This window comes from Geotrypetes seraphini, chromosome 6 (assembly GCF_902459505.1).
Source record: "Geotrypetes seraphini chromosome 6, aGeoSer1.1, whole genome shotgun sequence".
NCBI lineage: Eukaryota > Metazoa > Chordata > Amphibia > Gymnophiona > Dermophiidae > Geotrypetes > Geotrypetes seraphini.
The window spans coordinates 91,013,854-91,038,521 of record NC_047089.1 but is presented as its reverse complement, the minus strand read 5'-3'; the positions used below and the strand labels follow the sequence as shown (position 1 = coordinate 91,038,521).

The window sequence follows — 24,668 nt, the reverse complement described above, 5'->3', positions numbered from 1 at the left end:
GAGTCAACCAAACGCTGGAGTCCTTAGGACCCCTGAAGAAGACGATAGAGTTGGGCCCATACCTTTCTAAACTCTTCAAAATATCTGGATACAGTATACTATACAGAGCACTACAAATTGTTGTGTGATTCAATAAATCTAGCATCACAAACATCTATTCCACAGTATTGCTCTTCTCTGGTTTCCTGCTTGCATTATCTCACCGCGGATCGGTTGGTTGGCTGTTTATATTTGTTGACTCCAAGATAATCAAATAGTTTCCCATCAAATGTGTTAGAACAACAGAACCTTCTCTGTAATTGGCCAGCATGATGATAACAAAGATGAAGATGCAAGTGATGAATTAACCAACATTGCTTCAAAAGTAGATGATGATAAAGTCAAGTGTTTCAGACAGAGATTCCCTTAATCAATATCTGCAGACCCAGTCAAAAGATATTTGGTCAGATTTGAAGGAACCTTTTCCTCAGAATGAGTACTTTACTTTCTGCCAGTGCAATTGTTGAAGACCTTTTTAGCAGTGTTGGTATAACAATGACTCACAAGCACACTTGCATGAGTGACATTCATTTTCAAAATTTAGTTTTACTAAAAGCAAAATGGATTGAATTGTGGAGCAATAAAATTGTTGGGATAAAAACATTAACAATAACAATAATTATACCTTCACTTTTTACATAAAAAGTATTACAATAGGCAATAACTTTTTTACTTAAGTGTATTTTTTTAATGTGTTCTTCACTACTTTTACTTTAAGGGCTCCTTTTACTAAGGTACGCTTCGGGTAGCACGCGTTATAGCATGTGCTACCCGAAAAATTACCGCCTGCTTAAAAGAAGGCAGTAGTGGCTAGCGCGCATGGCATTTTAGCACATGCTATTCCGCGCGTTAAGGCCCTAACGCACCTTTGTAAAATGAGCCCTAAGTGTTAAAAAGTATATGTATTTTTACTTAAATATTTTGACCATGTACTTTGAACAACACTGCCAAAATCTTCATTCATGATCTTCTGTCCATAGTTCACTTATCCAGAAGTAACAAGGAAAAGTGTCCTACCTGTGGGAGTAACAGCAGTAATTATTTGTGAGTGAGCATGCAGGCATGACAAGTATGTGCTTCAAATGGAGAGGTTTAATGGTTAGAAATAGAGAGCTGCCAAGTTATTCAGTCCCAAGAAGGAAATTTTAGGCCAGTTTATAATTATCGACACCTCTTTTCTGGCGCATTATGGGACCTATAGTGTAGAATTCAATGGGTAGAATTAGGACCCAAAATAGATCTCTCTGAATTGGGATGTAAGTTCAGAAATAGGACTGGGAAAAATAGTCTCCCTTCTGAAACTGTAGTTCTGAAACAGTGACTAAGAACTAAGGAAGAAGGGCAAGTCATTTTCATCTTTCATTCCTTCTGGTACTGAAAGGTCACTTGGACACACAAAGTCAGAGGCGTGAAGAAAGTACAAGAGAGGTTTATTACAGCATACCGGACTCTAGTGCAGTTAAAAGCCTGCCTACTAGCGTGTCAGAAACAGGAAATACATGGACTTTTATGCCCTTTTCGCAAACTAATATATGCAAAAACTACAATTTTCATTTGTTACTTCTATAACTTTTCTACAATTATTATTGGTCCTAAGCTCACTCTAGCAGGTCACTTATCTAACTCTTACAGTTCTAAATGTTAAATGTACAGAAGGGCAGGGTACATCATGGCTCAAACTCTTATCTATTTAGCTTACAATGTGGTAAGGCAGGGACATACATTTCAGGCAGATGAGGTCAATAGATTGTACACTGTTTTCAGCTATGTAGGCCAGAGCAATATTTTAAACAACAGTTAACCATTTCATGACCCTACAGTACAAACCAGAGATGTCAAAGGTAAACTATCTCAATGAAAGATTTATAGACTTTGAGGCTCATTTTCAAAAGACAGACATTCATAAGATGGCATCAACCAGCTCTTGGACATCTTACTAGTCAAAATATCCAAGTGGGCATTTTTTAAAACTGATTTTCTAGATGTCTTTCTGGTTGTTTTGTCTTCAGTGCATCTAAATATTAAGGGGACATGTTAGAATTGTGTTTTGGGCGGAATTAGGATGAGCTCAGCACTTGGATATTTTACAGCAAACATTTTACAAAACGTCCAGGGTACAGTTTGGCCATTTTGGGCTAGACCTGTTTTTAAAACAATGAGTCAAAAAGGTTTCTAAACTGACCAGATAACCACTGGAGGGATGAAAATAGGACCCCCCACTCACTCAGTGCTCAGTGACCCCCTCCCACCTCCCAAAGATCTGAATGAAGCAGCATATACTTGTCTCTATAACAGCATCGCATGGTATGGGAAATCTTAGTAGAGAAGCAAGCAGGTGTCTGGAGTAGCCTGATGAGTGGTGTAATGAATCATAGAGAGGGGGATAATATAAGAACATAAGAAGTGCCTCTGCTGGGTCAGACCAGAGGTCCATCATGCCCAGCAGTCCGCTCGCGCGGCGGCCCAACAGGTCCAGGACCTATGTAGTAGTCTTCTATCTATACCCCTCTATCTGCTTTTCCTTCAGAAAATTGTCCAATCCCTTCTTAAACCCTAATACTGTACTCTGTACTATCACGCCCTCTGGAAGCGCATTCCAGGTGTCCACCACCTGTTGGGTGAAGAAAATCTTCCTAGCATTGGTTTTGAATCTATCCCCTTTCAACTTTTCCGAATGCCCTCTCATTCTTGTAGTTTTCGAAAGTTTGAAGAATCTGTCCCTCTCTACTTTCTCTATGCCCTTCATGATCTTGTAAGTCTCTATCATATCCCCTTTAATTCTCCTCTTCTCCAGGGAAAAGAGCCCCAGTTTCTCCAGTCTCTCAGTGTATGAAAGGTTTTCCATACCCTTTATTAAATGTGTCGCTCTCCTCTGAACCTTCTCGAGTATCGCCATATCCTTCTTAAGGTACGGCGACCAGTATTGGATGCAGTACTTCAAATGCAGATGCACCATCGCCCGATACAATGGCAGGATAACTTCTTTCGTTCTGGTTGTAATACCCTTCTTGATTATACCTAGCATTCTATTCGCTCTCTTAGTGGCTGCTGCGCACTGTGCCGTCAGCTTCATTGTTTTGTCCACAATTACCCCCAAGTCCCTTTCTTGGGTACTCTCACTCAATAACATCTCTCCCATTGTATAGCTGTACCTCTACATTGAACTTCATCTGCCATCTCGTCACCCATTCCCTAGTTTGTTCAGATCCCTTTGTAATTCTTTGCAGTCCTCTTTAGTCCGAGTACCACTAAATAATTTGGTGTCGTCTGCAAATTTTATTATTTCACACTTCGTCCCTATTTCTATATCATTTATAAATATATTGAATAGCAGCGGTCCGAGCACCGACTCCTGCGGAACACCACTCGTGACCCTCCTCCAGTCTGAGCCTTTTACTCCTACCCTCTGCTTCCTACTCGCCAACCAATTCCTGATCCATCTGTGTACGTCTCTTTCCACCCCATGGTTCTTCAGTTTCTGAAGTAGGCGTTCATGGGGTACCTTGTCAAAGGCTTTTTGGAAATCTAAATATACAATGTCTTTGAGGTCCCCTTTGTCCATCTGTTTGTTGATTCCTTCGAACAAATGCAGTAAGTTCGTTAGGCACAATCTCCCCTTGCAGAAGCCGTGTTGGCTTGTTTTTAGAAGTTTATTTTTTTCAAAATGCTTATCGATGCTGTCTTTTATCAGCGCTTCCACCATTTTCCCGGAACCGAGGTCAGACTCACCAGTCTGTAGTTCCCCGGGTCACCTCTTGATCCCTTTTTAAAGATGGGCGTAACATTGGCTATTTTTCAATCCTCCGGGATCACTCCTGTTTTCAGGGATAGTTTGCAAACTTGCTGCAGTAGTTCCGCTATTTCCTCCTTTAGTTCTTTCAGAACCCTTGGGTGGATTCCGTCCGGGCCCGGCGATTTGTCAGTTTTTAATTTTTCTAACTGGGCTAATAAGGGCTACTGGGGCGGTAGAGAGGTAGATATAGTAGGTTTTTTATTTTTTATATTTATATTTTTTTTTTGGGGGGGGGAAGGGGGAGTTTTGGAGGGCTCACTATACATTAGAAGGGGGTTATTGTGAGATGTACTTCTGGCACCCTTTCTGTGAAGTTCACATCAGTGCCTTCTAAAGTGCTCCACTGCTCTGTGTACTTAGTCCATTAAAAATGCTGGCCCCCTCCTACATGCAAACGGTTTATTTTGGATGTGTTTCATCTGGACATCCCTTTTTTTGAAAATGGCCACAAAATGTAGACGTCTTGCTAGGCTAAGATATCTAGCAGGAATTTTTTATTTTTAAATCTTTATTCATTTTAAAGCCAAAAATAAGCGCAACATATTTTACACTATAATAGCACTTAAATTCAGTCAAAATTATATTCTATGACAAATACATATACCACCCCACCCCATCTACATATCCAAAAATTGCACTCAAAATTAAAAAAATATCTTCCCACCTCCCCTCCCTGGACGTGTATTATCAAAGGGCAAAATCAACAATCACTGTTTACAGAATTTTGTCAATGGCTCCCAAATATCCATAAACTTCTTATAATGTCCCTGTTAGCCATACATCAGGGACATTATAAGAAGCCTAGCATGAAATTAAAAAAAAAAAAGTTTGACATCTTAAGGGTTCAAAAATGGCCATTTTTTCTATTCGTCTTGTGGGAAACATCCAAAGTTGGACTTAGATGTTCTATTGAAAATGTCCTTCCATGTGTCTGAGATAAATGTGCAAAGTTTTATTTCTGAAAAAAATGTTTCAATTTCTTGAGTGCTTCTGAAAGAATATAGATAGAGTTTAGAAAATATTAGGACAGTTTTCAAAGAAATTTACCCAGGTAACTTAATAACCCCCTCTTTTACTAAGAGTTTTAGTGCCGGCAGCGCTGACAAATCCCCGAGCCTGGACGGAATCCACCCAAGGGTATTAAAAGAACTGAAAACCAAAATAGCGGAAATACTCCAAAAAGTTTGCAACCTATCTCTGAAAACAGGAATGATCCCGGAGGACTGGAAAATAGCAAATGTCACATCTATCTTTAAAAAGGGATCGAGAGGTGACCCGGGAAACTAAAGACCGGTGAGTTTGATTTAAGTACCGGGCAAGATGGTAGAAGCACTGATAAAAGACAGCATCTGTGAGCACATAGAAAGAAATGGGCTAATGATAACGAGTCAACATGGCTTCTGCAAAGGAAGATCGTGCCAAACGAACTTGCTGCACTTCTTTGAAGGAATAAACAGCCATATGGACAAAGGGGATCCCATAGACATCATATATCTTGACTTCCAAAAGGCCTTTGACAAGGTACCACATGAGCGGCTACTTAAGAAACTGTGGAACCACGGGGTAGAAGGGGACATATACAGATGGATTAAACATTGGTTGGCAGGCAGAAAGCAGCAGGTTGCAGTGAAGGGCCACTACTCAGGCTGGAGAAGGGTCATAAGCGGTGTCCCTCAGGGGTCGGTATTTGGGCCGCTGCTATTCAATGTATTTATTAATGACCTGGAAACAGGGACAAAGTGCAAAGTTATAAAATTTGCAGATGACACCAAACTCTGTAGCAGGGTCTGAACTGTAGGGGAATGTGAAGAACTGCAAAGGGATCTGACCAAACTGGAGGAGTGGGCGAATAAATGGCAGATGAAATTCAATGTGGAGAAATGCAAGATCATGCATATAGGGAAAAAGAACCCGATGTTCAGCTACACAATGGGGGGGTTGGTACTGGGGGAAAGCAACCTTGAAAAGGACTTGGGAGTGTTGGTGGATACAACAATGAAACCGATGGCGCGCGGCCTCTAAGAAAGCAAACAGAATGTTGGGTATTATCAAGAAGGGTATTACATCCAGAATGAAGGAAGTTATCCTGCTGCTGTGTCGGGCGATGGTGCGCCCGCATCTGGAGTACTGTGTCCAATATTGGTCACCGTACCTTAAGAAGGACATGGCGATACTTGAGAGGGTCCAGAAAAGAGCCACACGAATGATAAAGGGTATGGAAAATCTTTCATACACTGAGAGGTTAGAGAAACTTGGGCTCTTCTCCCTGGAGAAGTGGAGACTCAGAGGAGACATGATAGAGACTTACAAGATTATGAAAGGCATAGAGAGGGTGGAAAGGGACAGGTTCTTCAGCGTACTGGGAACTACAAGAACAAGAGGAAATCCGGAGAAATTGAAAGGGGACAGGTTTAGAACCAATGCTAGGAAATTCTTCTTCACACAGAGGGTGGTGGATACCTGGAATGCACTTCCGGAGGGTGTAATAGGTCAGACTACATTATGGGGTTTCAAAGAGGGACTAGATAAATTCCTGAATAATAAGGGAATTGAAGGTTATAGATAAAGGAGAAAGAAAGGGTATAGATAAAAAAGAAAAGGGGTTTGAAGGATATAAAGGATTAGGATAGAACAGGTTCTTGACAAAAGATCACTTTACAGAACATGGACCTGATGGGCCGCCGCTGGAGCGGACCGCTGGGCGCGATGGACCTCTGATCTGACCTAGCGGAGGCAAATTCTTATGTTCTTATGATGCTCATAGAATTCCAATGGGCGTCGGAGCAGTTACGGCCGCTGCCGGCGCTAAAACCTGTGCTATGCGTTCATAAAGGAGGGGGTAAGTTAGCTAGGTAAATTCCCTGGGTTATAAATGTCCTTTCATTTACTATGTACTCTGGCACAGTGGACTTCTCCATTCCATCTCAAATTTTCAAAGGGAAACTCTATGTATATGACACTAACCCCATTAGAGACGCCGAAACATACACACACGCACTTACTCGTACTCTTCAGACCACACATGCACGGGTCTCATTCCCATGTGCCCGCATTCCCACATACTCTTTAGGCACACACATGCATGTACTCTATGACTTTTTAAACATACCAACTCTGCGATCCTTCTGCTACTGATTTGCTTATTGAGCCATTGGACCTTCTGAGTTTCCGAGTGAGTTATTTGCATGTATCCTTGGAAAAACAGAAAAGGATGGCAAGCTGCCAGCCAGTCTGCATCATTTGCCAAACATCATATAGAATGTTAGTAGTTTTTAAGGAAAGACTAGAAAATAAATCAACAAATATTACAAATGTCTCTATATCGTTCCCGGTATGACCTCACCTTGAGTACCTGTGTGCAATTCTGTTCACATCTCAAAAAAGATATCGAATTAGAACAGGCACAATGAAGGGTAACTAAAATGATTAAGTGGATGGAATGACTTTCATATGAGGAAAGGTTAAAAATGTTAGGCCTCATACCTGCAGAATAGATTGGTGGTGGTAGGTGGGGGTGGGGGGATATTATAGAAGTCTACAAAACCCCGAGTGGAGAGAAACAAGTAAACACAATTATTTATTCAAAAGTACAAAAACTAGAGAACACACCATGAAGTTACATAGTAACATTTAAAAAAAAAAAAAAAAACTTTTTTTTTTTATTCAATGCATAGTTAAGCTCTGGAACTTGTTGCCAAAGGATGTGGTAAAAGCAGAGAGCTTAACTAGATTTAAAAAAGTTTTGTATAAGATCCTAGAGGTAACATCCAGAAACCATTATTAAGATAGACCTAAGGAAAGCCATTGCTTATCTCTTGGGGTTGGTAACATGGTATTCTGATGCTTTTTGATATTCTGCCAGGTATGTGTGACCTGATTTGGCCATTGTTACAAGCAGGATACTGGACTAGATTGACCTTTAGTCTGCCCCAGTTTGGCAAGTCTTATATTATGTTCTTCTGTTCATTTAAAGTCATAGTACACATACAATGCATAAAGTGCCCCTCCCCATAAAATACACCCAGAAAACAAACCAAACATTTGTGTGGGGGGGGGAGGGGGGTTAGGTAGTTTTGCATATCCCTATGGATTTCCTCAAAAATATTTCAAAATAAATCTTATCATGAATGCGGTGCATAACTTCAAGTTCTATTCATTCAGGCCTAGATTCTATAAACGGCGCTGTTGTAGGCGGTCATCTTAAAAACTACCACCAATCATAAGCTATCACACGACAATGTCGTTTATAGAATCAAAATTTTGGAAAAGGTAGGCACTGGAAATACAGGCCAGGGTTTTTAAAGACTACATTTCTGGCACCTACCTTTTAAATGAATTGCGCCTATGGAGGCATTTTACGACGTCTAACACTACTTCAAGCATTAGCCACGTCTACAGTGACATTAGATGCCAAACGCCTTTGGAGGTGCAATTCAGGTGCCATTTTTTTATGCAATGGTAGGCGTCAAATTTATTTCTTTTAAATGCTTTTTTTTTTTTTTCCTTATTTTAAACAACGTTTTCAACTGTTAGGCACCGGCGCATAACTTAAGGCGCTGTTTATAGAATCTGGGCCTCAGTTTCATGGAACCTAAAAAGAAATTAAACAGAGCAATTTTGGTTTGATTATTCAGCTTTCCAAATCTGAGCTTAATGCAAGTTACATATAAGTACAAAGGGTGTTATCCTAACCAAGAAGACTTGTGTCCACCCCCCCACCCCCCCAAAAAAAAAAAAAATATATTCAGCAGGCACATTTCAATGATTTTTGCAGTTATGACTGTTGAGGGATGAATTAGACCTGGGCATACTCCCCCAGATTCTACATATATGGTGCCTGTAATTGGTGATTGAGCCATTATTAAAGCAATGCTAACAACCAATTATTCATATTAATTGGCGCCAATTGAGATTTGCGTGCACATCTAACTGCTCGCTATTTTATAGAGCTGAGTGTCCAAATCCCATAGTGTGCAACTCAAAGGGGGAGGCCAGGAGAAGGGCATGGGTGTATCAGGGGCATTCCAAAACTTTGTGCACATTGTTACTGCCAGTGCTCCCAAGTTGGGCATCAGCATTAGCAACAGTTTTCAGCAGGAACAAGTCTGGTGCCCAAAGTTAAGGCGCAGAAATTGATGGTAAATACGACTCTATAAAGGGGCATGCACCCTTTATAGAATATTACTTATTGTTGATGGCAGCACATCAAATATAGGGCTCCATTTACTAAACGGTGCTAGCGGTTTTTAGCACGGGCTGGCGAGGTAAATGCTGTGACCTTCATAGAATTCCTACGCGCGTTGGAGCATTTACTTTGCAGGCTCACGCTAAAAACCTCTAGCACTGTTTAGTAAAACCCAGTGATAATAAAAATAAGCATAAACATGAATATCCAGATTTTGCCTGGCCGCTGGAAGTTGTGCCGTTGCACTTGTCCAAATCGGGTGCCAGTACTGAATACCTGCAGAGCCTGAAAAACTTCTAGGTTCCTCCATCTTTTCCAACCGACCACTCTATCACTAATCAGATAGCGCTGCTGTGGTCAGTGCTATTAATCAGTAGCGCAGTCTACATATTGCATCTGAGGCAACGGAGTCTGAAGTGACTTTCTGAAGATCACAAGGAGTGTCTGTGGCTGAAATGGTATTTGAATCCTCATTTCCACAGTTTGCTGCTCTCAACATTAGGCTGATCCTTTAACCACAATAAGGTAAATACTAGAGATTTACAAAATCATGAGTAGATTACCAGACATCCAACAATCATGATGGTTACCAGACATCTGGAAAAAAAAGAACATAAGAATAGCCTCACTGGATCAGACCAATGGTCCATCAAGCCCAGTAGCCCGTTCCCACAGTGGCCAATCCAGGTCACCAGTACCTTGCCAGAACCCAAGGTGTAGCAATATTCCATGCTACCGATACAGGACAAGCAGTAGTTTCCCCAGTAACTTTCTCAATAACAGACTATGGACTTTTCCTCCAGGAACTTGTCCAAACCTTTCGAAAAACCAGCTACGCTATCTGCTTTTACCATATCCTCTGGCAACGCATTCCAGAGCTTAACTATTCTTTGAGTGAAAAAAATTTCTAGGCACCCGGACAGACTTTCCAAAACCCGGCATTTGTCCAGGTTTCGGACAGCCCTGATGAGCTCTGGCCGCATCTGGAGGGCCTCTGAGTATGAGCGGATGATGCCACACATATCCACGCATACTCCAGGCCCTCCAGACGCAGCTGGAGCTCATCTGAATGAAGAGCGGAGGCTTTGTGGGGGGCGGGGCTTAAGATGGAATGGGTGGGGCTGGAGGCAGAACTGGACAGGGCTGGGGCAGGATGGGGTAGGGCTGGAGGCAGAACAGAGCGGGGTCATGTGCCCAGGGTATCCCAGAGAAAAATATGGTAACCCTAGGGAATAGTAATGTATATCTTCACAATGTATCAAAACTATGGGACACGATGAAACTAACAGTTTGCAAGCATGTATAATACGAATTGGGAGAAATGATTTATTCACACAGGCCCCGATTCTCAAAACTGCGCCATTTGGAATGTACCAGTAGGTGCCCAAACAGCACCTAAGTTAAGTGTTTTAATTGGCCATTAACAGTGCAGTAATTGACCATGCCATTAAAAACCAATTAAGAAAAAAAGGAGGGGCCACGAGGTGCCTACAAAAAAGGAGGCTGAATCACATGTGCGCCAAATGTCAAAAGAGGCATGGTTATGGGCGGAGTTGATGTTCAGCGCTGCTAAGCGAGATTCTATGTTGAAATTAGGCACCAGAAATGTAGGCCTGTAAAACCCTAGCCTACATTTCCAGTGCCTATCTTCGATGCAGACCGCAATTTTCAAAATGGTGCCGTAGTTTGAGTGGTGTGCCGCCGGTGCAATTTTTTAGGCGCCAGCCAACTCTGGCGCGATTTTGAGAATCCAGGCCTCAGGGCCATATTCTCTCTATATATGACACCCCAAAATATCTGTGCTTACTAGAACAGTGCTTAGCATGATTATACTGTATATTAAGTACGTGTGCCTTATAGAATCACGCTAAGCACCAGTGCTCAGCATAACTTTTAGGCACACCCATTTAGGCCAGGGACAACCAGGCCTAAATACCTGTGTCTAACTTGTGCACATATCAGGCATTTTCTATAACAGTGCACATAAATATCAGGAAAGCCCATGTTTCTCCCTTGGCCACGCCCCCTTTTCAGATTCACAGACTAGAACTGGTGTATATCACTTTATAGAGTATGCCAGCCAAGTTGTGTGAATAATTTTTAATTTGTGCCAATTAGCATCAATAATGAGGTGTTAATTGCTATTTATCCGCATGCATGCAAATTGGCTGTGCGCACCAATTGGCGTGCACAACTTAAGGTGCCATATACCGAATTTGGGGGTCAATGAACAATCGAGCTGAGGAATTTGTTGCTAGACACTATGGTCAAGGAATCTAACGCAATGGGTACAAAAAGGGTTTGCACAAATTCCTAGCAGAGAAATCCTTAAATAATGATTAGGCTAAGGAGACATCAGAAAACTGCTGCACATCCCTAGGTGGGAACAGCAAGAAATTGGTTCTTTGGGATCTGTAGTGTAAGGTATGAAGGGGCTGATGAACCTCAGGTGTCACTCAGTACTGCATTCTTTAAGTCCTTAACTATCCTAAATGTATTCAGACTAGTAAGTTATATGCAAAAGACTTTTGTTTTTTTATTTAAAAATATATTTCTTTTTTGAGATATCATGCTGTATAATTCTAGGTCAAAAGAGCTATACCAAACTACTTTACCATTTTCCTTCCCTTACTATGGACTCTTTTTACTAAGGTGTGCTAGCGTTTTTAGCGCACGCACAAAATTACCACGCGTTAAACCGCGCGGTATGCTTCTAGAATAATGCCGGCTCAATGCTGGCATTAAGGTCTAGCACGTGCTATTCCGCGCGTTAAGGCCCTAACGCACCTTAGTAAAAGGAGCCCTATATCTAAATAAAATCCACTTCTTTTTTTCTGCTGCTTTCTCTCAGACTCCAAGCCTTCCAATCTTGGGATCACCTTTTACCTCTCCATGTCAAATTGCTTCAGACATACCAATAAAACAGACTCCACCCTAGAGAACAGACCTCTGTTCTCTATGCAGTGTTAAGTCACCTCTCCTTTCCCAGAACCTCTTCAGACTCTGCCAAAACAAGCAGGCAGTGGGAAAACCAGCAGGCAATTAATAAAATACTTACAGAGAAAATGTGTCTAGTCTCAAATTTCTGTGCATACCCAATCCCACATCTCCATCCATACTCTATGGTTGTTCCAATCACAAAAATAGCCATCTTACTGAGGTAGAAAACAAAATAAAATTTTATTGAGAAACAGAATAGGAGAGGAAGGGACCTCATTGGTAGGGTTGCCAGATTTCCTCTTTGAAAAATCTGGCACCATCCCGTTCTGCCCCTAGCCCTGCTCCCCGCTCATTCCACCCCCAGCCCTGCTCCCACATGAACTTCCCCAAGCACAAAGGCCGCATTTGGAAGCTTCTGCGCATGCACAAACATCAACACAATGATGTCACATGCATGCATGCGTGCATATGATGTCATCACAGTGATGGACCCGCATGCACAAAGGCTTCCAGACGCGACCTCTCAGTTCAGAATTTCCAAAACCCAGACAAACTGCTGGGTTTTGGAAATCTCTCTGGGCACCCGGACAGTCCTCTAAAAAGAGGAATGTCTGAGTTTTCTTGGGTTGCAGTTTTGTAAGAGTGGGGGGAGGGGATGTAGTTGGTAGACTATGGAGTGTAGAGGAGGTAGGGGTATGGGTGTGATTTGGTGAAGTGTAGGGAGGGAACTAAGTGTGTCAATGTTTTATACATGGAAAATTGGTTGGGTGTGCAAATAGTAGTGTAATGAGCTAAGAGGGATTGTCATTTCCTTGAACTATAGTGGGAACATAAGAACATAAGAAGTTGCCTCCGCTGAGGCAGACCATAGGTCCATCCTGCCCAGCAGTCCGCTCCCGCGGCGGCCCATCAGGCCCATTGCCTGAGTAGTGGTCTATACCTATCTATACCCTTCAATCCCTTTTTCTTCTAGGAATCTATCCAAACCTTCTTTGAAACCATTTAATGTTTTCTTGTCTACAACAGCCTCTGGAAGCGCATTCCATGTATCCACCACCCTCTGAGTGAAAAAGAACTTCCTAGCGTTTGTTCTAAACCTGTCCCCTTTCAATTTCTCCGAGTGCCCCCTTGTACTTGTGGTGCCCCACAATTTGAAAAATCTGTCCCTGTCTACTTTTTCTATGCCCTTCAGGATCTTGAAGGTTTCTATCATATCTCCTCTAAGTCTCCGCTTTAGAGGAGACATGATAGAAACCTTCAAGATCCTGAAGATTCAGGTGATCCCACTGTTACTGGTAGGAGGGGGTAGAAGGGTGGGGGTAAGGAAAATGCTAGTGAGAGATATTGGGGAGGGGGAGGGACTGGGGAAGGAAAGTTTATGTCCACCTGGCTGGCCCAGAACTTCCTCTCCAACATCAGTATTGACGTTGGGGAGAAGGCTTCTGGGCCAGCGCCAGGACATGCCTTTCCTGTGGTTGTTGCAGCAAGGGCAGGAAGTAGCAGCGGGCGGCGGTGGCAGACCGGGGGAGGGGGAGCAGAAGAATCGGGTAAGCTTTGGAGGCAGGCAGGCAGGCAGACAGACAGGCAGTAGTCCAAGCTTCGGAGGGAGGCAGGCAGGCAGACAGGCAGTAGTCCTACCTGCAGTTCAGCTTTCTCATATTCAGTGCGGCAGGGAGGGAGGGAGGCTGGCTGGCTTTGGGGGAGGGGTGGAACAAAGGCTGGAAGGCAGTGAGGGGGAGGCAGGCAATCAGGCTGGCTTTGGCACTTGGGGCACTAAGGACCTGGTAAGGAGGCACTGGGGACACTAAGCACACAGGAAGAAGCACTGGGGGCACTAAGGACACAGAAAGGGGCACTAAGGACATAGGAAGGAGCACTGAGGGCACTAAGGACATGGGAAGGAGGCACTGGGGGCACTAAGGACATGGGAAGGAGGCACTGGGGGCACTAAGGACACAGGAAGGGGCACTAAGGACATGGGAAGGGGGCACTAAGGACATAGGAAGGAAGGAGGGAGGGAATAGAAAGGGACAATTGTTGGGCCTGAGTGCAGAGAGAAAGAAAGAAATGAAAGAAAGGATGCACAGTCAGAAAGAAACGCAACCAGAGACTCATGAAATCACCAGACAGCAAAGGTATGAAAAATGATTTCATTTTCAATTTAGTGATCAAAATGTGTCAGTTTTGAGAATTTGTATCTGCTGTCTATATTTTGCACTATATTTGTCTATTTTTCTATAGTTACTGAGGTGGCATTGCAAATTTTAAAGTCATCTGCCTTGATATCTTTGAAACCCCCCCAAATATAAATGATAATTAACATTTTCTCTGCTTATAGTGTGTTTTTTTAATTTTATGGTTACCATTATGAATTAATAAGATATTATGTGTACATGAAAAATAAATTGAATAAATTGGGGCGGGGCTAGGACAGGATTGGGGTGGGGCTAGGGCAGGATTGTGGGCGGGACTGCCAATTAATAGATGTCCCATTTTGATGAAAAAAATAAATGGTCACGTTAGTTATGCCCAACAGCCTGCACTGAATTTCAGCCAGCAGTAGGAGAAACGAGGATGACCCAAACTCCTTAGAAGCAGATGCAGCCTGGCTGACAGATATCCACTGGGATTGGCCTGTCAGCTGCAGACTGAAGTCTGTGTGATATGCACACAGGCAGAACTGAATAATCACTCCGAGCATAAGAAATCCTGAAAAAAGGGACAAAAAGCACCGAATAAAACAATAAAAATGAGGGAGTAGAACAAACACACTCCTGCTGTAATGTGTGCAGAAGGGAAAAACTGTAGGTGGAGCTAGAGAGCACACTGAGGCAGAGCAGTCTCAGAGAAAAAAATCCAGATTGGATTCCTTCTGCATATGCACGAGGCCACTGGGACACTACCCACTTATCTAAAATGTCTCCCCTATCTACTTGAAAATATTTCATTAAAACACAAGTGAAATGAACCAAAAAGACCTCTAAAAACTAGCTAAAATATCCAAATGAACAGAAACAAAATGAAAATGTTTGCGCTGTGCGCATCCCTTTTTCCTTTTCATCTGTCATTTGCAGTGGAAAAGTAAAGCTCCTGCTTACGGTATCTTCTACTCTAACAATCCCTGAGAACATTGAAATATAAGCACGCATAAAACATGAGAGCTGGGAAGGATTTGAATGTCAATGAACAAGGACAAGTCACTAAAGTTTGCATTTTAAATAATTATTAGCCTTTAAAACATACCTATCCAACCGCTTTCTTTACCTATCCCACTGCTTTGAGTTTCTTGTCACTGATTTAATTTATATCGGCTGCTAGTAGATTACTCTTTTTCTGCTTTCAGTGAAATATAATGATTATTAGATTTCCCCTTCTTCCCATTCCTAGGCATTTCTAAGGTCAAGTCATTTACTTCCTGAGGAGCCTCCACATAAGTTTCTGCACTGCTTGGAAGGTGTGTGGAAAAACAATGGGATTCTGTTTGGATGAAACCATGACAGGGTTCTAAATTGTTGTTATATTTTTAGGACACAGAAGTACAATACTATTGCAAGCTGGATATCTCATTCCATTAATGTGTTTCAGTCCTAACTTGCAGCACTATCGTATTTCCAAGCCCTTGGGGCTCTTCTAAACAGAAATTGCCAATTAAGCTTGGTAATATCATATTACCTGGTGGGTTTATAAGCTGGGCAAACATCCAATAAAGGCTGGAAAAAAAAAAAGTTGTGTGTTGCTTTTATTAGAGAGGTGAATTTTCGTTTGATTGTATTTGTTATAGTACACAATTTTTCAATTATCTATAGATATCCAAGATCCACGCACAAACAAATCAGTTAATGAGTCATTAACAATCAATCAAGTTTCAAGCTTATTAAAATTGATATACCGCTTAAAAATAGTCAAAGCATTGTACATTACATTTTTTTTTAAAGTATAAACATTATGGAGGAGTGTGTGGCGCAATGGTTGGATCTACAGCCTCAGCACCCTGGGGTTGTGGGTTCAAACCCCGTGCTGCTCCTTGTGACCCTGGGCAAGTCACTCAGTCCTCCATAGCCCCAGGTACGTTAGATAGATTGTGAGCCCACCAGGACAGATCGGGAAAATGCTTGAGTACCTGATTGTAAAAACCACTTAGATAACCTTGATAGGCGGTATATAAAATCCTAATAAACTTAAACTTATTCGGGGGGGATATATAATTAAGATGTAAACCAAAACAAGACAGACTGAAACACTTAGGAAAGAGGGGTAGAACTACATTCGTAATAGGAAAGAAAAACAGAGGGTCGACACAATGGGGAAGGGAAGCTATGCTCTTCCTTGTTTAATTTTAAGGGAAGTAGGTGGTCTAGGACAGAAGGATATCCTATGTCGTAAGCGTCCTTAAATTTAAAAAGTGGTAATCGGAACTCATTTGGAGCTATGCGTGAATCTCTCCTATTCTATAACATACACTCCTACATTTTATGGCATGCAACTGAAAAGGGTGTGTGCCCATGGGAGGGGCATGGATGGGTAGAGGTGTTCTCAGAATTTAGTTGCAATGCTATAGAATAACGTCATTTCTGTAGCTAAGTTGGGCGCTAGCATTACATCAGTTATCAGCAGATATAGTAAATCTAGCACTCAAAGTTAGGTGTGATATCCAGGCTAAATTAGCATTCTGCCCAAGGTGCTCTGTGCAGAGCACCCCTTGAAAAACACTAGTTTCCCAGTGCCTAGCTTTGGGTGCTATTTATTGAATCTGGCCCTTGGTGTGTACTAAACAGTGCTGTTTTTTTAGGTGCCGTAGGCGCCCAAACTCGGTATAAACCGCCATTGAAACAATGTTTTTAACTGAGTTTCAAGGTTACTATCAGCGCCTAAAAGGTTGGTGCCAGAATCGCGCCTCCATAGGTACTTTAAGCCATGTAACGCCACTCTGGGCATGGCTAATGCCAGAAGTGGCATTATACCACCTAAAGTGCTTATGGAGGCGTGATTCTGTACCCGGCACCATCACGTGATTGACATGTGATCAGTGGCTGCTGACAATAGCTCCAGTTACTATATCCGGTCCTTAGTAACCATAGGACAGAAGCCATATTCACAATTTAGATGTGCAGAAACTGGCAAGTTAAATATTTAGATTAATGTTTAAAACTCACTTTCAGAAAGCTGTACATTATGGGCCATATTCTATAAACAGCGCCCCGATTATAGACGGTGGTAGGCGTCCTGCCGTTGTCTAACTAGCCAATCGGAAAGCACATTTTATAAAATAAACAACCCGAGGCAGGTTGCCTACAATGTAGGCATCTGTCGTGGGTGCAGGGAGACACCTAGGAACGCTTAGGCTTGCCCAAGATTGGGCATGAGTGTGGTTTGCCCGGAAGTAGCGGCCCTAGACATCTCCCTAGGGCTGCAATAGGCAACTGGAATGCAGGCCAGCACACACTCCCAACATCCCCTGAACTTAAAAAAACCCAAAAATCGGTAAGAGGGAAGCCTACTCGCTCCTGTCTTGGCCACCTAGACCCCCCCCCCCCCCACCCGACTCTACCGTGAAGATCTGCAGGAGGGTTGCCCACTCCTTCCTACCTCAGATACCCAGATCCCACACACACACCCCAACCCCACTATGAAAATCAGTAGGAGGGCGGTTCAGCATTTAGCTTGCGCTGCTCGGCAGCACAGTTTGATAAAAAGAGGGGGCTCCAGAATCATTTCAGTGATCTAAAAGTAATCATTTAATCATGACTTGTCACCAATTAATGAACGCCAGAATATAAGGGGTTGTAATCCTTATATATATATATAAGCCTAATTCATGAAAAAATTCTAAAGTAATACGATCCTCAGCGAGGCCACCTCCCCACTCAATTTGTATTCATAGTAGGCGGCTTTACACCTCCATTCGTCAGTGGATCCTTATATTTTAATTGTGTCAATGGTGTGACATCACTATAGAAGGTCACGAATGGAGGGATCCTTAGACTAGATATATGATTAAAGCCCGAAAGAATACCACATGTAAATCCTCAGGGGTTTTATATATATATATATATATATATATATATATATATACTAGTATGCCCATGTGACTTGGTTATGTAGGCCGGACAAAACGGGCTGTACAATTGCGGCTCAACGAACATAAATCTAGATTAAATACAATGAATATGCAAGCCCCCATTGTGCCCCATTGTATTGAAAAACAACAAAGGATGGAACAGCTGAAGTGGAGGTTAATAGATACAGTAGAAATGGAGAGTGAAGGGAACTGGGAAGCAAGGTTAAACTATATTGAACAAAGATGGATTTACCGTTTGAATACAGTGGCACCCGATGGCCTAAATGATGAGTTAGAATGGGCCACTCTTGCCTAGTTAGGTAACCTCAGGGGCGTGTCCGTAATATATCATCCATGGAAAAGTTGAATAGTGTTTAAAAATGTACACGATATGTTTTATGAAGCAGGGGCAACCTCCATGACGTTGGACATTCGTAGTCATGGACGTCACTGATGGGAAGGCTCTTTATAAACAGGAAGTTTAAACTGCTTCCTCCATTTCTGGAAAGGAAATTGGTCTCTTCGGGATGGAGTGAAAGTTATGGGTAAGAAAGAAAAAAAGTAGTGGTGTTGGTAACCAGGTAGAAATGTTTGACTGACCATAGGGTAAGAATTAAGACTAACTTATTCTACTCTATGATTGCAGGGAGTGATAGCCTTGAAAAAAACCGCTGTAGAACACATGGGTGAAACATGTCGGTTATTCCCCGTTCTGTGAACTGAGAACAGAAATTGAGCTGATTAAAGCTAAGTAAACCTATTTTAACTGATATTTATAAATTATCTAAGTAAAAAAGAATAAAAGTCTGTATAAAAAGAATATAAGAGCATAAAAGAATACAAAAACAATTAAAATATAAGGATCCAATGACGAGTGAAGGTGTAAAGCTGCCTACTATGAATACAAATTGAGTGGGGAGGTGGCCTCGTTGAGGATCATATGTCTTTAGAATTTTTTCATGAATTAGGCTTATATATATAAGGATTACAACCTCTTATATTCTGGCGTTCATGATATAATATTGCCTTTTTCTTTAAGAATTAAATAAGAGGGGTGCTTTTCATCTAAATTTATTGTCACCAATTAATGCCATACCACACAAGAAAACTGCTGGCAATCGATGTAATGGTAAAAATGCCTGTATTGTTAGTTATTTCCATCTCTGTCACTAGCAACTTTACGTTTCAGCAAGATACTTTTTTTAGCATGTTTTCTTTTCTACACATTTGGAACTTTCTCATACTTTTTTTTTTGAGGGCTTAAATTGTTTATGAATATTAGTTGGAATGACTATAGCTACTTTTTTAAAAATTATTTATGAATATTAGATTTGTTTTTTGAAGGAAAAATTTTTCTTGAAGTTATCACTATTTTTTTTTTTTTTCAAATCAGCAAAGCTAACCTTTGTGAAGACTGACCCAAGAGAAAAGCCAGACAGGAACAAGAGCAAAAAATACTGAGAAAATATTAGAATGATCAATGGTATTGAAAGTAACAGACAGATCATGAATAAAAGTGGAAAATGAATGAGCAAGCTGGGATGCTAGATAATTATAAAGGTGAATAAAGACATATTTCTTGAAGAGGCCAGACAGAACGTAGATCTAAAATGGTCCAGAAACTGACAGCATATCGCATCCAAAGCTAATGAAAATGAGAAAAAGTGCATAGGAGCTAGTTGTAAACTCCCCGATGAAATACCTTTAAGAGAAATGGGAGACACATAAATAGTAAATTATGGGAGAAAAATATATTGGAAGGCGGCACAGAATGTGCCTTCCCTATCACAAAATATCTGTAGTCAAGTTTTACAGAAAATTAGACAACATAGATGTAAAAAAACAAGTTTCAGAATTAAAGGGAGTCATCACAAAACTATTTAAGTACAGTGGAACCTTGGTTTATGAGCATAATTCGTTCCAGAAGCATGCTTGTAAACCAATTTACTCGTATATCAAAGTGAGTTTCCCCATTGGAAGTAAGGGAAACTCGCTTGATTAGTTCCCCCCTCCCCCCCGAGGCCACCGGTGCTGCTCCACCCCCCCCCCCCCGATCTGGCATCCCCCCTCCCGCTGTGATTCGGCATCCCCCACCCAAACACAATCTCTTATCCCAATCTGGCACCGGCCCAATCAAAAGAGGATCTTTGGGCACCAGCATGTCCTGTGCAGTGCCACATCGGGGTAAGAGATTGTGTTTGGGTGGGTGGGTGGGTGAGTGGGGGATGGCGGATCGTGGCAGGCGGGGGGGCGACATGAGCGGGGGGATGCCGGATCGCGGGGGGGGGGGGGAGGCTCGCAAATCGAGTCAAGCGAGGCATGATTTGCGAGAATGTTTTGCCATCTTGCAAAACACTCGCAAACCGCGTTACTCGCAAACTGAGGTTTGACTGTATTACATTTCATGCTCTAGTATCAAGAAACAATGCATGTATTATATACATGCAACTGATTATATGAGCTATCAGAAGCAACCAACCTAAACACAATTCCTACTGTTTCCTCTGCTGACAAAGGCAGGGTCCACTCACACTTGCACCAAAAGTCCCCAAAACTCTGCCACTACTAAAGATAAATCTTACCAGAGGCAATTTAAGGAGCAACTCTGCATTCTCAGACAGTACACTTATCTGTATTACAAGAACATCCAAACAATATACAAACCCCCTCTTTTACGAATGCATAGGAATTCTTTGAGCGGCAGAGCAGTTACCACCGCTTCCAGCGCTAAAACCTGTGCTATGCGTTCATAAAATAGGGGGAAAGTGATTTAAGTTGGCACTTAAATTGCCTAGGGCTACCTAACCACCAACATTCAGCAATATATAATCAGTGGGCTAACTTGTGAGCATTCTGGTTGGCATAGTTAGCACTTGTGGGCCATATTCTATAAAGACGCCTATATTAGGCACTGCTAGGCACCCTAATTGCGACCGCCTAGCGATGCCTAAGTTCTTCATCTACGCCAAACTTAATTTTTTTTTTACTTGTCTTAATTGGCATGGTAACTGTGCCAGTTATCAGCCAATCCCCCCCCATATTAAGCAATTTAAGAGTTTGGTGCCAAACTCTTAGGATGTTAGCGACGCCTAAGTGGAGGTGCCCTTCCACTCCTAGTAATACCTAACAACACCTATGTTAAAAAGTAGGTATGGTTATGGCTGGAGAATAGACATGGTTGAGTTAGGCATCAAGTTTCAAGTTTATTTAAAATTTGATACAAACGCTTATAAAATTTCTAAGTGGTGTACGTCACTAAAATAGGGAGGCACAAGAATGTTTAAAATAAAATCATGGACAAACTTGGACAATGGACAAACCTGATACAAGAGGAGAGGCGGTAGAACTACAATATTTAAAGAAAAGAAAACAATGAGGGATAAAACAATTGGGTTAAGCGAGTAAAAAGCTGGCTTAATGGAGAGCTGCCTATATATAGAATGCCTAGAAATGCCAAGTCTGCTTAGGCGCCACTAGGCGTGATTCTATAAATGGTGCCAAGTGGTTGCTTGATAACTGCTCCAAATGGCGCCTAAAATGTAGGTGCACTTAGGCGCCATTTATAGAATCTAGCCCAGACATGGGCAACTCCGGTCCTCAAGGGCTGGAATACAATCGGGTTTTCAGGATTTCCCCAATGAATATGCATTGAAAGCAGTGCATGAAAACCCGATTGGATTCCAGCCCTCGAGGACCGGAGTTGCCCATGTCTGATCTAGCCCTTAGTGATTAATTGCCAATATTCGGCCTTTGACTGCATATGGTAACTGCTTAAATTGGACCACATAAATAGCAGTCCTATCTTTAAGTGGCTTAGTTCAGTGGTTCCCAACCCTATCCTGGAGGACCACCAGGCCAATTGGGTTTTCAGGCTAGCCCTAATGAATATGCATGAAGCAGATTTGCATGCCTGTCACTTCCATTATATGCAAATCTCTCTCATGCATATTCATTAGGGTTAGCCTGAAAACCCAATTAGCCTGGTGGTCCTCCAGGACAGGGTTGGGAACCACTGGCTTAGTTTATTTGGTCAAGGGCTAAATATTGCACTTAATCGTAAAAACTTTTGCAGGTAGCCTAGAACCGGATATTCAATGCTGCTGCTGCACAGACATGGTCTACTATTGAATATCTGGGAATACAACTGGTAGTGGACATAGAAATGCTGACCAACAAACAGCTGATTATCGGCTGGAATGGGACCAATTTTTAAAAAAATTTTGTGTTTATTGAAATTATTAGATTATAATCCAAGCATAAGAAACTTGTACAGGGAAAAAAGGACAGCAAACCAAAGAGAATTATTCTTATGCCTTGAATTATCCAAGCCAAGGAAAAACAACATTAAAGAAATATATACGATTGCCATTTACAAGTTCACTAATGTTGGCATTAAAAAATTTATGTGTGTGCACTCATTGTCACCCATTTTGTAGGCAATAAGGGCTGATGTAGTATTCCTGTGCTAACAGCATGTGGGTATGTGACTGTGCTAACTGATTAGCACAGGAACAACCATTCTCTGATCCCCAGACACACCAGTTCCCCCCCAAAATAAAAATATGTTTTAGAGTGCAGTTAGTTTGTGCACATTTGGCTTTTACCGCAGGCATTTGAGCATGTCCTACAGCAGGGGTACCCACACTTTTTTGGCTTGCAAGCTACTTTTCAAATGACCAAGTCAAAATGATCTACCAACAATAAAATTTAAAAAACCCACAAAGCACACTGTACGCAGAGAAGACGTTAATTATAATTTATATTCGGGTTTTTTTTTCAAAGAGGTCAAGGCGGATGATTTTAAAATATGCAATATCACCTCAGTAACAACTATACAAAAATAGACAAATATACCCCCCTCCCCTTTTACTAAACCACGATAGTGGTTTTTAGCGCAGGGAGCTGCACTGAATGCCCCACACTACTCCTGACGCTCATAGGCTCCCCCTTTCTTTCTCTCTCCCTGCCTCCCCCCAAGGCATCTCCACCATTGCCAAAAGCCCCCAAACACTTCCTCCTGTCTGCTCTTACTCTTATTTCCCAAATTTCAGTTCCCTTCCCCCATTACAGCACACGCTCCCTCTCTGAGTTCCTGTCACCCTCACAGCCTATTTCTTCTCCACTGCCACAGCTCCACTCCAAATTTCTGTGTCCATCAGTCTGTCACTCTTCCCTTTAGAATTTTCAGGTACTTCTGGCTCTTCATAGCAACATTCTCTGTCCTAGCTATTAACCCTTTCAATTCACTTCATCCCTTCATAGTCCTCTCTATTCCTTTCCATGACTTCACTTCCAACTGTGGGCCAGGCCCACAAACCTTCTCCGCCCCCCCCTCCCATGTCAATTCTGACATTGGAAAGGAAGTTCCGGGCCAGCCAGGCAGCAATTGGATGGCCCGGAGCTTCCTCTCCGACGTCATAATTGACATCGGGGGGAGGGGGGGTAGGCTTGTGGGCCCAGCGCTTGTGCAGTGGATGCACTCACCTGGCTTTTGCGGCTTCAGGGAAGCAGGGAGAACGCAAAAGCAATGTGAGTCTATCGTGGAGCCCGGGATGGGCTCCACGATCGACTCGCATTGCCCTTGCGATCTACTGGTCGATCACGATCGACCTTTTGGGCACCCCTGTCCTACAGTATGCCATTTTCTTTGATGATGCCTCCCTTTGTCTGAAAATGCTTCATGCAAGTTTGTGATAATCCTGGGAGGATGAATTTCAGGACTATATTGAAAATGTTTGACTATTAATCCCTTCCTATGTTAGTCTTGTACTGACCTGATTTGGTACTTTCGTATATGGAGTTTAAGATGATTTGTTTGTAATTTTGTAAACCACATAGCTAATATGTGGTATAGAAAATTTTAAGTATATAAATAAACAAAACTGCACCTAATTCAGCTTCTTTCCAAACACATAAACCTTCAGAAACAGAAACTAAAGAATTAACATATATGAACAAAATTTTAACAACACAAAAAACTACAGTAGCAATGGCAAACCCTTGAAAATATAAAAACAATCAAGTAAACAAAACTATATTTGAACATGCACAATAGATAGTTGATAAAAACATCAGGCTTCGAAACTTAAAACAAGTCCATACAAATGACAGAGGAGCAAAGTTATGAATGTGGGCTTCCATTAAGATGTGTTATTTTAGCACTAACCTGTACTGTTTTACCACAGGTCCCATTTTACGTAATGGGACCTAGTTACTAATAACTGGAGTTAACAGTAAAATATCACATCTTAAAGTAATCTCTCTATGACCAGCTGGAGGAGAACTTGGGGGAGAGGATTTGTACCTACAGGTGATTTGCTGGTGGTCCTTTGACAATTGGAAAGTCTTGGGAAAGGGACAAAAAGTGAGAGTTTGTCTCAAGAAACTCAAGCCATGTTTTTGATGAGGACTATTAAGAGATTTCCAATAGGAAATCACCTGAGTATATGGAGCGTTGTGCAGATTTCTGATAAAGGAGTGACTGAAGTGAACTACTTTTAAGATGTAATATTTTACTATTAACCCCAGTTATTAGTAACTAGGTCCTCAGAGGTGAAGCCCTACCAAAAATTACCAAGAAACTGAGAAAAGAGGAGGACAAATTCAGGCATTAACAACAAAGTGTCTCCTTTGCACTTTGATTCACCTAGTAA

At 41.9% G+C, this 24,668-nt stretch overlaps 1 protein-coding gene across 4 annotated transcripts in view; it reads right to left on the bottom strand.

The window, feature by feature from the left end:
* KLF12 (Kruppel like factor 12) overlaps positions 1–24,668 on the bottom strand; it is a 568,201-nt gene that overhangs the window by 196,537 nt on the left and 346,996 nt on the right. The window lies entirely within an intron of this gene.